The following is a 13675-nucleotide window of genomic DNA, read 5'->3' as shown; positions in this document are numbered from 1 at the left end:
AGTGGCCCAAATCTAATCAAATCAATTTCATAATGTAAATATAACTACAAACAACGAGTTTAGCTAAAGGAATCAAAGTTAAGGCAAGAAAATTGAAAAACGCCCAAAATTCCTCCCCGGGCCCACGTCTCGGAATTGGGTAAAAGTTAACAATTTAGAACACTCATTCACTCACGAGAACACTCATCCAAAAATTACATAATTCCGACAACTAAAACTCAAAAACTTGGTTGGGGAACTTTTCTCAACTCTTCCAAATTTTTCACCCCAAATTCGAAATTAAATGACAAAACTAAGCCTAGATTAACGGGATATAATCAAAAAGGAGTTAGAAATCAAAACCCACTGATCTTCTCTTCAAAACCTCCCCAAAATCGCCTTCCACCGAGCTCCAATTTGATTTTTGAAGTTATGAATTTCAAACCCTCGATTTCTCTATTTCTGCCCAGCGAAACCGGCTTCTGCGGTCATTGGGCCGCATCTGTAGTCTTGCACCTAGGGGAAAAGCATCGCAGGTGAGGAATCCACTTATCCGGGCTGGGGCCGCATTTGTGGTCTTGCATCTGCGGTTTCCCAGCCGCACCTGCGGTCCCTAGAGCAAGGCCAAACTCACTTCTGCGGCTACCAAGCCATTTTTGCGGTGCCGCTCTTGCGGTCCCACATACGCAGGTGCGGTTATAGCATGTTCAGCAATATCAGCAATTGCTTAAGTCCAATTCAACTTCTGTTAAGCATCCAAAACTCACCCGAGGCCCCCGAGACCCCAACCAAACATACCTACCAATACTAAAACATCATACGGACTCAGTCCAACTCTCAAATCACATCAAACAACGCTAAAACCACGAATCACCCTCCAATCCAAGCCTAATGAACTTAAAATCTCAAGAATTCTACAACCGATGCCGAAACCAACCAAACCATGTTCGACTGACCCCAAATTTTGCACACAAGTCACATTCAATACTACAGAGCTATTCCAACTTTCACTATAGGGATTCCGACCCTGATATCAAAATTTTACTATCGGTCCGGAAACTTCAAAAATTCAACTTACCGCATTTCAAGCCTAAATAAGCTACGAACCTCCAAAACATAATTCGAACATGCTCCTAAGCCCGAAATCACTCGACGGAGCTAACGGAATCTACGAAATTCCATTCCAAGGTCGTCTTCACACTGTTCCGACTACGATCCAAATTCTAAAGCTTAAGCCCTCATTTAGAGACTAAGTGTCCCAAAACACTCTGAAACTCAAAATGAAACTTCCCGCCAACTCAAAATAGCAGAAACAAACACGGGAAAAGCGGTTAATAGGGGATCAGGGCGTAAATTCTCAAAATGATCGACCGGGTCGTTACATCCTCCCCCTTTTAAAACATTCGTTCGTCCTCGAACGAGCATAGAGACATACCTGAAGTGGTGAAAAGATGAGGGTAATGACTGCGCATATCCTACTCGGTCTCTCCCATCGCCTCCTCGACCGGCTGACCCCGCCACTGATGAGGGTAAGGCAAGCTCATAAGCGACCTCCCCAACACGTCGTAATACCTCAAAAGGACCAATAAACCTCGGACTCAATTTTCCCTTTTTCCCAAATCTCATAACGCCCTTCATAGGCGAAACGCGAAGCAAGACCCGCTCTCAAACCATATAGGAAACATCACGAACCTTTCGGTCCATATAACTTTTCTGTCTAGACTGGGATGTACGGAGTCTATCGTGAATCACCTTAACCTTCTCCAAGGCATTTTGAACCAAGTCTGTGTCTAATAATCTAGCCTCGCCCGACTCGAACCAACCCACCAGGTATCTACACCGCCTACCATACAAAGCCTCATGTAGTGCCATCTGAATGCTGGAGTGATAACTGTTGTTGTAGGAAAACTCTGCCAGTGGCAACAACTGATCCTAAAAACCTCCAAACTCCATCAAACACGTACGGAGCATATCCTCAAGAATCTGAATAGTGCGCTCGGACTGTCCATCTGCCTAGGGGTGAAACACCATGCTCAAGTCCACCCGAGTACCCAACCCATGTTGTACAGCCCTCCAAAACCGTGATGTGAACTGAGTACCGCTATCTAAAATGATGGAAACTGGAATACCATGCAGACGAACAATATCCCGGATATAAATCTTCGTCAACCGCTCCGAAGAATATGTAGTACACATAGGAATGAAGTGCACGGACTTGGTCAGCCGATCCACAATCACCCAAATAGCATCGAACTTCCTCAAAGTCTGTGGGAGTCCAACTACAAAGTCCATAGTGATCCGCTTCCACTTTCACTCCGGAATCTCTATATACTGAAGCAAACCACCCGGTCTCTGGTTCTTATACTTCACCTGCTGACAATTGAGGCACCGAACTTTAAACCCAATTATATCTTTCTTATTCTGCCTCCACCAATAGTACTGTCTCAAATCCTGATACATTTTTGCGACACCCCGATGGATGGAATACCGTGAACTGTAGGCGTCCTCTAGAATAATCTCCTGAAGCCCATAAATATTGGGTACACATATCCGACCCGGCATCCTCAATACCCCGTCATCACCAATGGTCACATCTCTAGTATCACCATGCAAAACCTTGTCCTTGAGGACTAGCAAATAAGGGTCATCAAACTGACACTCTATAATACAATCCAACAAGGAAGACCGAGAAATCACACAAGCTAGAACCCGAGTGGGCTCCGAAAGATCAATCGCACAAACTGGCTGGCTAAGGCTTGAACATCCAGCGCCATGGGCCTCTCCAGTGCTGGTAGATAAGCCAAACTCCCCAAACTCTCCGCCCGGCGACTCAAAGCATCGGCCACTATATTGGCCTTGCCTGGGTGATACAAGATAGTGATGTCATAGTCCTTCGGAAGCTCTAACCATATCTTCTGGCTTAAATTAAGGTCCTTCTTCTTGAATAGATGCTGAAAACTCTGGTTATCAATATAAATCTCACAAGGAACACCGTACAAATAATGATGCCAGATCTTTAAGGTGTGAACAATAGCAGCTAACTCGAGATCATGGATAGGATAATTCTTCTCATGGAAAGGATAATTCTTCTCATGTACAATAGCAGCTATGTCTGGACGCATAGGCAATCACCCTACCGTCATGCATCAATACTGCTCCAAGGACAATCCTCGAGGCATCCCAATAGACAGTACAAGACCCCGAACCTGTGGGCAATATCAATATTGGGGCTGTAGTCAAAATTGTGTTGAGCTTATGAATGCTCTCCTCAGACTCCTCCGTCCACATGAACGTAGCACCCTTCTGGGTCAGCCTGGTCATAGGTGTTGCGATAGATGAAAATCCCTCAACAAATCGATGGTAATAACCCGCCAAACCAAGAAAACTATAGATCTATGTACCTGAGGATGGTCTAGGCCAACTCTGCACTGCTTCCACTTTCTTCGGATCCACCTTTATCCCTTCATTTGATACCACATGACCCAAGAATGCCACAGAATCTAGCCAAAACTCATATTTCGAGAACTTCGCATATAATTTCTTTTCTCTCAAAGTCTGAAGCACTGTCCTCAGGTGCTGCTCATGATCTTCTCGATTTTGGGAGTATACCAGAATATCATTAACAAAGACAATGGCGAACGAGTCAAGATATGGCCGGAACACATTGTGCATCAAATGCATAAATGTTGTTGGGGCATTGGTCAGCCCAAATGACATAACAAGGAACTCGTAATGACCATACCGAGTCTTGAAAGCAGTCTTCGGGATATTTGGCTCCCAAATCTTCAACTGATGATAACATAAACGCAAGTCAATCTTAAAAAACACTCTAGCACCCTGTAACTGGTCAAATAGATCATCAATACGAGGCAAAGGATACCGGTTCTTCACTGTAACTTTGTTCAATTGGTGATAATCAATGCATATACGCATAGAACCATCCTTTTTCTTCACAAACAAGACAGGAGCACCCCAAGGTGATACACTGGGCCGAATAAATCCCTTATCAAGTAATTCCTATAATTGATCCATCAACTCCTTCAACTCATGAGAGGCCATACGATAAAGAGGAATAGAAATGGGCTGAGTTCCCGGCAACAAATCAATGTCGAAATCAATATCTCTGTCGTGTGGCATACCCGTAAGATCAGCTAGAAACACACCAGGGAAATCCCGTACTATTGGGACTGAATCAACTGTAGGGGTATCAATACTGACATCTCTCACATAATCTAGATACGTATCACACCCCTTCTCAACCATTCGCTGAGCCTTAAGGAATGAAATAACTCTACTAGGAGTGTGATCTAAAGCATCTCTCCACTCTACTCGTGGTACACCTGGCATAGCCAGCGTCACGGTTTTGGCGTGACAATCAAGTATAGCATAATGGGGCGACAACCAGTCCATGCCCAAGATAACATCAAAATCTACCATGCTGAGCAATAAGTCGGCTCTGGTCTCAACACCACTAAGAGCTATCAAACACGACCGACAAACGCGTTCTTCAATAAGAGAATCTCCCACAAAAGTATAAACATAAACAGGAGAACTCAAAGAATACCGAGATACGCCCAAATGTGGGGCAAAGTAAGAAGACACATCAGAATAAGTGGAGCCTGGATCGAATAGAACCGATGCATCTCTATGACAAACCAGGACAATACTTTATGATGACAGAATCAGAGGTGACAGCCTCAGTACGGGCAAGAAGGACACAGTATTTGGCCTGGCCTCCCCCTCTAGGTTGACTTCTACCTCCTCGGCCTCCACCTCTAGCTAGCTGAGCAGGTGGGGTAGCAACTAGTGTTGTAATCATAGCTTAAGGACTTGGTGGAGCACGATGTGGCTAAGAAGGCTGCGGAGGTACACCCTTCCTAAGTCTGGGCCAATCTCTCACTATATGGTGTGTATCGCCACACTCAAAACAAGCTCTAGGAGGACGTGGAAGCTGTGACTGGCTCGGGCCAGGTCTGCTGGACTGACCACTGAAAGCACCATATGCAGGAGGTGCACTAGATACTGGAGGTGCATAATAAGGCTCCTGAGGTCTAGGAGGACCTATAATACCACTAGCTGCTGGAAAAGCTGAATGAACGGGGCGACTCATATAACCCCTACCATGACGAACTACAACTGAAGCACGGGCACCAGAATAACGACCCGACTCTCGAGACCTCTTGGCTTCCCTCTCCTCTCTATCCCGAGTAAGCATGACCTCTACTCTCCTAGTAATGCTCACCACCTACTGATAAGAAATATCCATCTCCAACTCTCGGTCCATGCTAGACATGATACTCGGAATGAGCCCCTCAATAAACTGGCGAACTCTCTCATGAACTGTAGAAACCAAGGTGGGTGCATGCCTAGCTAAGTCAGTGAAATAGATAGCATACTCCGAAATAGCCATAGTACCCTAACGCAAATGCTCAAACTCTGTGCGCCATGCGTCCCTGAGGCTCTGAGGAACATACTCCCTCAAAATCATATATGAAAACTAGGTCCATATAAGGGAAGCTGCCTCAGCTGGACTGTCCAACTCAAAAGTACGCCATTACTGATAGGCTGCTCCTCGAAGCTGGAAGGCAGTGAAAGAAACCCCACTCGATCCTGATATACCCATAGCGTGGAGGATACGGTAGCACTCCTCCAGAAATCCCAGAGCATCATCTGATGCTAGACCACTGAATATATGAGGCTTGTACTTCTTGGACCTCTCAAGCCTTTGCTGCTCATCCTTCGAAGTTGCTGCCCTGTCCTCAAGCTGAACTGGGGCTACAGGCGATACCGGTATAACCTCTAGGATCTGATCAACCTAGACCCGTTGCTCTAGGGTGCAGGGGGCGGGAGTCTGTGCTCCTCCCCCATCTTGGGATGTGGCTGCAGCAAGGGGAATAAACCCTGCCTGAGCTAGAGTGGTGTACATGCTCACGAACTGTGCAAGGGTCTCATGAAGAGCTGGAGTAGTAGTAGCAGTAGGCGTATCAGGTGCCTGGTCTCCGACTGAAGCTGATGGTGGTTCCTCTATGGTAGCTTGTGCGGGTGCTTTGGTAGCATCACGTATGCGTCCTCAACCCCTACCCCGGCCCCTACCTCTATCGGCTCTATCATGGGGCGCAGATGCTTGGTCATCTCCGGTAGCACTTGTCCTCACCATATGTGAGAGAATAAAAGATAGAGGTTTAGAGTTTTGATATAAAAAATGTCGCAAGACAAGGAAATCAAATGAAGTAGAATTTTCCTATCAGTTACATAGCATCTCGTAGATAAGTATAGACGTCTCTGTACCGATCCGCGAGACTCTTATAAACCGGCTTGCGATTCATGACTCCTATGAACCTAGAGCTCTGATACCAACTTGTCACGATCCAAGTTCTCCCTTCGAGAACTGTCGTGACGGAACCTAGTCTCTATGACTAGGTAAGCCTAACAATTTGCGAAAAATGGAATTTAAAAGTACAACTAGCCATCTAACAGGTAAATATAGATAAAGTATTTAAAATGCCGCTCGCCATATACAATAATAACACTCTCGACCAATAATAATACTCCCAGAACCCAGAATTTCATGAATCACAAACTAGAGAAAATACATAGTGTTCTAACTCCAGAAGTCTAAACAAAAGTAATTATAGAAGGTCTATACCTAATAGGGGGAATAGAGAGGGACTTCTCGGTCTGCGGACGCGAAAGATATACCTCGAAGTCTCTGAAAGCGCCTCGCCTCACTGATAGTATGGCTGAGTAAAAGAACCTGGATCTTCACGTGAAAAACATATGCAAGAAAGGGCATGAGTACACCACAACGATACCCAGTAAGTGCCAAGCCTAACCTCAGTCGAGTAGTGACGGGGAAGGTCAGGGCCCTATTGGTTATGTACATATAACAAGGTAAAACAATATGAAATGTGATAATATAATTCAAATACTAACAGTCGATGAAGAATAAAATCACAGAAAGAATATAACTCAGTACACAGAAATATCAATAGGGATCTCCCATGATATCGTCCCGTAGTTCCAAACGTAAATGTGTAGAGGATCTCCCGGGATATCGTCCCATAGTCTGAATCATAAATATGCAGGGAAATCTCCCGGAAGATCAATCTGTAGCCCCAAAGTAATTATCCAGTATATGGGGATCTCTCGGTATCTCGTCCCATAGTCCCAATTATAAATGTGCAGGGGGATCTCCCGGAATACCAATCTGTAGTCCAATAGTAAACATGAAGGTGGATCTCCTGGAATACCAATCCGTAGTCCCAAAGTAAATACACAACAGTCTTAAGAAGGAAGTCCACAGTTCTGTTCGAGAATAATTAGGAATTACTCTAAACATGTTGCACGTAATCCAAGTAAGCAGTTAAAGCACGTGAGACAATTAGGTCACATAAGCATACTTTTCCTATGCTAAATAGGAGGCTTCTAGTACACGTGTTGCTCAATTAAAATAAAACACAGATATTTACCTAATGAAAATGGGGTTTTTCAATAATTATCAACGTGTACGCACTCGTCACCTCATGTACACGACACTCATATAACAACAATACCAAAATCCTAAGGGAGTTCTCCCACACAAGGTTAGGCAAGTCACTTACCTCGAACCATCTCAAAATCAATTCGAAATCAGGCTCCTGCCACGAGTATCCAACTCCGAGTGTCCCAAATATAATCAAATCAATTTTATAAAGTAAATATAACTACAAACAACGAGTTTAGCTAAAGGAATAGAAGCTAAGGCAAGAAAATAGAAAAATACCCAAAAATCCTCCCTGGGCCCACATCTCGGAATCGGGTAAAAGCTACCAATTTATAAAGCCCATTCACTCACGAGAACACTCGTCCAAAAATTACTCAATTCCGACAACTAAAACCCAATTAAAACCCAAAATTTTGGTTAGGGAACTTTTCTCAATTCTTCCCAATTTTTCACCCCAAATCCAAAATTATATGACAAAACTAATCTTAGATTAACGGGATATAATCAAAAAGGAGTTAGGAATCAATACCCACTGATCTTCTCTTTAAAAATCCCACAAAATCGCCTTCCACCGAGCTCCAATTTAATTTTTGAGGTTATGAATTTCAAACCCCCGATTTCTTTATTTCTGTCCAACGAAATCCGCTTTTGCGGTCATAGGGACGCATCTACGGTCCCGCACCTGCAAGAAAAGCATCGCAGGTGCGAAATCCACTTATCCGGGCTGGGGCCACATTTGCGGTCCTGGGCCGCATTTACAGTTCCGCATCTGCGGTTTCCCTGCCACACCTACGATCCCTGGAGCACAAGGCCAAACTCACTTCTACGGCTACCAAGACGCTTTTGCGGCGCCGCACCTGCGGTCCCACATATGCAGGTGCGGTTATAGCAGGTTCAGCAATATCAGCAATTGCTTAAGTCCAATTCAACTTTCGTTAAGCATCGAAAACTCACCCGAGGCCCCCGGAACCTCAACCAAACATACCAACCAATCCTAAAACATCATACGGACTCAGTTCAACTATCAAATCACATCAAAAAAATGCTAAAATCACGAATCGCCCTCCAATCCATGCCTAATGAACTTGAAATCTCAAGAATTCTACAACCTATGCCGAAACCAACCAAACCATGTCCGATTGACCCCAAATTTTGCACACAAGTCACATTCAACACTATGGAGCTATTTTAACTTTCGGAATCGGATTCCGACCCCGATATCAAAATTTCACTATCGATCCGGAAACTTCAAAAATTCAACTTACTGCATTTCAAGCCTAAATAAGCTACGAACCTCCAAAACACAATCCGAACATGCCCCTAAGTCCGAACTCACTCAACGGAGCTAAAGGAATTGGTGGAATTCCATTCTGAGGCCGTCTTCACACTCTTCCGACTACGGTACAAATTCTAAAGCTTAAGCTCTCATTTAGGGACTAAATATCCCAAAATACTCCACAACTCAAAACAAAACTTCTCGGCAACTCACAATAGCATAAATAAATATGGGGAAAGCAATTAATAGGGGATCGGGGGTAAATTCTCAAAACGGCGGGTCGGGTCGTTACATTGGAGGACATCACAAGAAAAGGATTATCAACCAAAATAAAAAGAAGACACATCAAAGATGACGAAAATAAATAAAGAAGGCCAAAATTCAGAAACAGAGGAGAAAAGAAGAGAAGGTACATGTAATTTTTATTGTGATAGAAATTGTATTGAATGCGAAGGAAATCAGTAATAGTCAAATTGATTTACCAAAAATTTCTCCGGTTGTTTAAAAGGAAGACTTGGTGGCAAGGGACGTTTGTCCAAAAGAGGTTGGTATTTCACTAGAACAATTATTTGATGGTATTGAAGATGAACCTAGTAATGAAAGAAGCAAGAGAGTTCATCAAGAGAAAGTTTCTATCGATCTACCCAATATTGAAATAGAAATAACTTGGGATCCAGAACCACAACAATGTATGATTATAGATATTGAAGATGCAATCAATTTTGTGCCATTGTTCGAGATTTCATGTTTCAAGCAAGAGGAAATGTTTATTGGTGGCATTACTCTACAACCTATAGAATGACAATTGGAATTGAATGGGTGTACAAGTCCAACTATAAGGCAACCAGAGAAGTAGATAATTTCAAAGTAAAGGAAAAATATGCTGATGATATTTTGAAGGAATTTACGATGGTTAAAGACAAATATATGGCCAATATTGAAGGAAAATTGAAGTTAACTAAAGATGATACTCGCGACTTTGTTAATGCTACATATTTTAGGAATTGGTGGAGAGTCTAAGGTACTTGACTTCTACAAGGCTTGATGTTACTCATGGTATGATCAAGTTTGAAGATCTTGGTTTAAGGGAGGTTGTTGGAAATTAAACCAAGATTAATTAGTATTTCTATGTTGTCTAGATTTGATATTTGGTAGTTTATTTAATTCATGTCTAGTTAGGTTTTGTTTACCAATTTCATATTGAAATATGTTTCTGATTTTGTAGTATTATAAATAGGGGTGCTACTACATATTTTCTATTATAGAGTGGTAACTACGATGTAGAAAGATTCAAGAGTTTATGAATTGTGAAAAATGTTGCGTTTTTATTAAGGGGTGTGAATGGGAAATGACAGAGGCACCTCTTGGATTGCACCTCTTCATCTCACCCTTTCTTTGTCTATAAATTAGAGGTTTGGCCTCATATTTTATAGATGGAAAATCTGAAATTTTCTCCTCTCTTTTCTACATTGTTGCATTATTTTTTCAAAATAAATAAAGTGTCAAGTGTGATTTGCTCCATTTGTCGAGTTCGCTGAAGTTTTGTAATTTCGATTGCCAGTATTACAGAATAGTTTTTTTCGTTCTACCCTTGGAGGCAGTAATCCATAACCTTGAACAACAATGAGGGGATTAAATTCCTTAAGGACACACAAGTAACTTGTGGGCTCGGAATTATTTTACGATTTGTTTGTTGGACTAACGTTGTTTGCTTCTCTAATTTACTGATTTTGAACACAGATTATCAACAATGCTTAAGAAATTTAAATTTATTTTCTGTGTTCATATCAACATCTGTTGGAAACTAACCGAAAAGAGCAAAAAAAAGAAATTTTGTGGTCGCGATGGGAGTTTGATTTCAATTGGAAATATGACTGGCGATGTCACTTGGGAAACAAGCGGGTTTTCTGGTTGTTGCCAGTAGTAATGAAGTTCATGGCAAAGCCACCAATTGTTTATTCTTCTACATTCATATTTTGGGGTGTCAAAGTATAAGTGTTGTTGAATTATTGAAGTGGAGTCGGATTTTTTTTTTTTTCTCTGAAAAAAAAAAGGAAATTATGAGAACATGATTACACCACTTCTTTAAGGGGTGCATTTCTACATATTTGAAAGAAGAAAATTTGCACTTCAGCAAAAGTGCAATCACTGATTCATTATGTGAAAGGATTTGGTGTTGGTCTTCGTGACCGTTGTCGAATTCTGGTCGACATATTGCTTTTGCAATTATGAAATTTCGCAAAATATGCACTCTAGTGACACTGAAGTTTGAGTCACTGATTGTATACGGTATTTCCAGTTACTTGAGAAAAGATCACCACGTAGCGGTGTTAGACTATGAAAGGTTGTCTTTAGACATGGCTTTTCTCGGACTCAAAGAGTTTTATGTCAAAGTACTTGGAGAAATCCGAACCATTTGACGATAAAATGGAAAAAGTATTTTCCGAGTAGTTGTCAAGAGAAGTGACTACAAATTCCAGCAGAAAGTGAATACATACCACTCTCGATAAAGCAGAAAGTGACTCCATATCGGGTTCTACTTTTCTTACTATACCTAATTTAATTAGTTTTTATTTACCATATATGATTTATGAAATTCAGCTTCTACAAATATTAGGGCAGATCCTTATTATGTGATGATCTCAAAATATATCCTATGTGCATGCTAGGATTAGGAATAACATATTATTGAAAGAAAAATTGTTATTCGGTATAAAGTTATTAGCATGTATGAAATTATGTGAAAAATTATTTTCAAGAATGTAAGATGTAACTTATGCTTACATTAATATTTGAAAATTATTTTTAGATCGTGAAACTGATATTTTATATGTATATTAGTTTGGGTCAATAACGAATATACATACGTTAGTTTGATAAGAATTATATCAAACTGTTGAAATGCTTAGGGGTATAATGGTTAAGATGGAAAGCCATTTGAAAAAAAAAATTAAAATACTTGTGATTTTCTACCCCTATTTTGGAAAATAAAATCTTCGTAATTGTCTACTCCTACTTCGAGATCAAAATCTGCGTGACTTCCTACTCGTTCATTGAGATTCTTTCTACTCATTTGTCGTAGATTAAAGTCTTAGTGACTTTCTATTCGTTTTGGAGATTAAAATCTTAGTGATTTTCTACTCTAATTTATTATTTGGTTTGAAGATTAAAAACTTCATCGTTTATTAAATTTGGTTGTGTCACATATTACTCGGTTTGAAGATTAAAAAAAACATCACCGTTTATTAGATCCGGTATCAGATATTACTCGGTTAGAAGATTAAAAACTTCACCATTTATTAATTCTGATTGTGTCAGATTGGCTTGAAGATTAAAAACTTCACCATTTATTCTGGCTCTGTCGTGACACAAACGACAGTTTTGTGGTTGGCTTTACAAAGTAATAGGGGCATCAAATATGAATCTCCTTTAGAAGAAATATGTTTGGAAAATAATATCATTCACCAAACGACTGCCCTTTACTCACCGCAATCTAATAAAATTGCGAAAAGGAAGAATAGAACGTTACGGTAGATGATGAATGTCTTGTTGATAAGTTCTGGTTTACCCCAGAACTTGTGGGGGGAAAGTTATTCTTACAACTAACCGAATACTCAGTCGAGTTCCCTAGAGCAAGACGTAATCCATTCCATATGATAAATGGAATCGAACAAAACCCAATTTAAATATTTTAAAGTGTGGGGGTGCTTAGCTAAAGTTCAAGTTTCTAAAACCAAAAGGGTAAAGATCGAACCGGAAATTATTGATTCTATTTTCATAAGATATGCAACAAATAGTAAGGCATATAGTTTTTTGATTCATAAATCAGAAAATCCTAACATTCATATTAGTACGATAATTGAATCAGATAATGCTGAATTTTTAAAAAATATTTATCTGTATTGTTTACCGTGAAAATGGTAACAACAATTAAATTTGTAAATGGGATTCTAAAAATATGTGATCTATTCCCGAGCTAGCTATTAGGGCAGTTGATGCTTGAAATGCTAAGTGTGAAGATAAGACGTGAGCTAAGACGAAGCAGTAAGCAAATCGAAGGGGCCTGTTGCCCGAGCGTGGAGCAGATCGATGGAGGCCTCGGGGCCAAGGCTCGAGCCGGTATCGAGCTATCGGGGACAGTCGGGGAAGGGATAACAAGCAAAAATACGATTAAGTTAGGCTCTTTATGGCCATTGCACAGCTAGACGGGCGTAGAACAAGTAAGAAAATAATGAACGCGAGGTGGCCTCGGGCCAATGAGAACAAATGACTTAGAAGAAAAGAGAGAGAGAGAGAGAGATATTATTGCACTTATGGAGAAATGGAGCAACATCAGTCTTTTACAAAATGGTATGGGTTCCCCTTATATAGGCGGGGGAATGCGGCATGGTACATGATGCATTAAATATAAAGACACGGGGATGGGACAGCTAGGCATGGCGTGGTGCCAGGACCTATTGACTCTAGCTGCTCGTCTCGGGAGTTCCCCATCTTCATAATTCTTGTCGGGTCGTGGACGAACCCCTGAGCCTCGGGACCACTATAGGACCTGAATGATCCTCGAGGTAGAGAGCCCGATCCTGATCTCACAGCCTCGAGGTGCCGTCTCGATATTCCGAGCAGGCCTTAATGGCGGGATATGGATTCTTCTGATTTCGCCATACACAAATAGTCTCCGCGTTTCCTAGATCGGAGTGATAGGAAACGTTATTGAATCGTCGTTTCGAGACCATCATTGCTATGACATCATTAAATGCCATGTCCCAGGGAACCCAGGGCAGCCGTCAAATGCGGTAATCGAGAAGCTCATGAACTGTCGTAGGTTCGTCTCTTCTGATTCCTGCGGTTGCTATAAATATTCCGGTTGCTAGATACTCCCCATCCTCATCCTTTTCTCTGGCTTTTACCCCAGAATTTTGCAATTTGACACCTTTACA

Source organism: Nicotiana sylvestris, chromosome 4 (assembly GCF_000393655.2).
Source record: "Nicotiana sylvestris chromosome 4, ASM39365v2, whole genome shotgun sequence".
Taxonomy (NCBI): Eukaryota; Viridiplantae; Streptophyta; class Magnoliopsida; order Solanales; family Solanaceae; genus Nicotiana; species Nicotiana sylvestris.
Note: the sequence above shows the minus strand (reverse complement) of the source record.